This window comes from Microtus oregoni, unplaced genomic scaffold (assembly GCF_018167655.1).
Source record: "Microtus oregoni isolate MIOR12 unplaced genomic scaffold, Mior012 000073F_ref0000255, whole genome shotgun sequence".
Classification (NCBI taxonomy): Eukaryota; Metazoa; Chordata; class Mammalia; order Rodentia; family Cricetidae; genus Microtus; species Microtus oregoni.
In genome coordinates this window covers 2,134,107-2,136,890 of record NW_024543986.1, presented here as the reverse complement: position 1 = coordinate 2,136,890, position 2,784 = coordinate 2,134,107, and the positions used below count along the sequence as shown (strand labels likewise).

The 2,784-nt window shown below is 45.3% G+C and overlaps 1 pseudogene; it reads right to left on the bottom strand.

The window, feature by feature from the left end:
- Nucleotides 1-442: 442 nt before the first annotated feature.
- On the bottom strand, nucleotides 443-997 carry LOC121441117 (annotated as a pseudogene).
- Between the last annotated feature and the right edge of the window lie 1,787 nt (nucleotides 998-2,784).

The window sequence follows — 2,784 nt, the reverse complement described above, 5'->3', positions numbered from 1 at the left end:
AACAAATGCTTCTGTGGTATGATAGAGCATCTCTTGGGTATATTCCAAAAAGTGGAATTGCTGGATCCTGAGGTAGGTTGACATTCAGTTTCCTGAGAAACCACCACACTGATTTCCAAAGTGGTAAATTATGTGTATGCATATGTTTGGAGCATATCCATTATGTTGAACTTCCAGCACTAGGAATGAGTGTGTATTATCATGTAATATGAATACCTACTAGAAACTCATAATGCATAAGAATAGAAACACCAACATTCAAGCAATGTTGTCAAATAAACAACACAACTTCTTTTAGTGAACATTTGTTGTTGAAATACTGATAAAGCATTTAATATTTTTATTTCTGTTCACAATAAGCAAGCTGAAATATTAAGTCCTGGTATACTCTGACAATTTTCAAGAACAACTACAATAAAAAGAGCAAACATAGAAATGTTTACTAATCCAGGTCATAACAGAGAGTGGTCAGCTGATCCTCACAGGGCTTGGCAGTCAGTTTGTAATTGCTGGCAGTGAATAGAGAAGTGGAATTCTCAGCTAGGTATTTAGGGAAATGATACAGATAGGTAGACACTCACATAAGACTATGCCTACTAAGGAGGGAATGGGTCAATACAGTCCCAATTTGAGTAAATAATCGTAGGAGGTGTGGAGCCCCATAAACCTGAGACATTGGAATATGAGGATAAGCCAGGTGGATTTCAGCAAACTGGAGCTTTTCAAACTGGCAGAGCAGCTGGGTGCCCAGCATCCTGTTGAAATTCTCTCTTATTCAATATACAAGTTCATCAACAGAATATTCCCTATTATCATCCTTTCCCTGTGATTTCACAAAAGTGACATACTCTGCGAGAATAGTATCTACATTCTTCTCAGCAGGGAGTTGGAATAACTGTTTATGCTTGTTTATCAGTTCCCAGTCCTCAACAAGACATGACTTAAGTTCATCAGGCAACTTCAATTCAACTCCCATTCTCACCTTCCCTGCCTGCTTAGATTGACCAGTGGTGACAGTCCCAGCCACATTCTGGTGAGGAATCTGTGGTACTGTGCTGGTACCACTGCCAACTCTGTTTTCTCGAATATTCTGCATGTTCTTTGGCACTAGTATGTAAGGCGCCGATCCTGAAGAAGATGGTTTTATCCACAGGAAAGCTTTTTTCCATGGAGTGATGACCTTTCCCGACAGGGTACCCGCTCTCTACTCTGTTACCTTTCTCAGCAGTGTAGCTGCTTTGGGAGGACTGACCTCTCTCCCCAGAATGAATTTTCTCAAAACAGATGACTTTCTTTTCCATCTGACCTTTCTCAGCAGAGAGTTCTCTCTCTGCAGGGCATGTTTTCTCAACAAAGTGAACTCTCTTCCCAGCATGCATTTTCTCTGTAGAGCACTGGGAAGATAGGCTTTTCTCTGCAGGACAACTTGTTTGGGGAGGGCAGATTCCCAGAGCAGGTAGATGTTTCTCTGCATGTTGGCTTTTCTTTGGAGCCCTATGTATCCCTGTGGGGTCATCTTTCCCTGCAGAGGGTTCTTTCTGTACATAGTTACCCCTTTCCAGTGAGCAATCCTCCTCTGGAAGGTAGATTTTTTTGGAGCCTGACCTCTTCGTGTGGGGCAATCTTTTGCTGCAAAGGATCCTCTGTCTGCATAGTTAGCCCTGTCAACTGAATGACCCTTTTTTCCTGTTAAGGGTCCTCTCTCTGCAGGGATAACCTTCTCCGATGAATGACTCTCTTTGGCCCAGTAGGTTTTGATGGGCTGACCACTCCCTGCAGGGCGATCTTCACCTGCAAAGGGTCTTCCTGCTGCTGGGCTATCCCTTTCATCTAAATGACACTCCTCTACAGGGCAGCTTTTTTTCTGAGGGTGACCCCTCCCTGCATGGCGATCTTCAGCTGCAGAAGGTCCTCTTGCAGCCACGTTACCCCAATTGAATGAGTAACCCTCCTCTGCAGGATAACTTTTTCTGAGGCGACGCCTCCTTGTGAGGCAGTCTTTTCCAGGAGGGGGTCCTTTATTTACAGAGTTACCCTTCTCGGATGAATGATGCTCATCAGCACATTGGCTATTAATGGGGTGAACACTCCCTGAAGGATGTTCTTCACCTACAAAGGGTCTTCTTGCTGCCGAGCTAGCCCTGTCAACTGACAGACCCTCCTCTGCAGGGCAGCTGTTCTTCTGAGGGTGACCTCTCCCTGTGGGGCAATCTTTTCCAGGTGAGGGTCCTCTCTTTGCAGAGTTATCTTTCTTTGATGAATGACTCTCCTCTGGAGGGCAGCTTTTGATAAGGTGACCTCTCCCTGCAGGGTGATCTTCAACTGCAGAGGGTCCTCTTGCAACCACATTACCCCACTAGATTGAGTAACCCTCCTCTGCAGGATAACTTTTTCTGAGGTGAAGCCTCCTTGTGCTGCGATCTTTCCCAGGAGATGGTCCTCTCTTTACACAGTTATCTTTCTCAGATGAGAGACTCTCCTTTGCAGGGAGGCTTTTGATAGAGGGACCACTACCGGCAGGGCAATCTTCATGGGCAGAGTGTCCTCTCTCCTCAGAGTTACCCCACTCAAATGAGCAACCCTCCTCTGGAGAGAACCTTTTTCTGAAGCGATGCCTCCTTGTGCGGTGATCTTGTCCAGGAGAGGGTCCTCTCTTTGCAAAGTTACCATTTTTAGATAAATGACTTTCTTTGGCAGGGCAGCTTTTGAAGAGGCAACCTCTCACTGCAGTGCTAGTCTTCTCTGGTGAGCGACCCTTTCCTGCCAGGTCACTTTTTTTAGCTT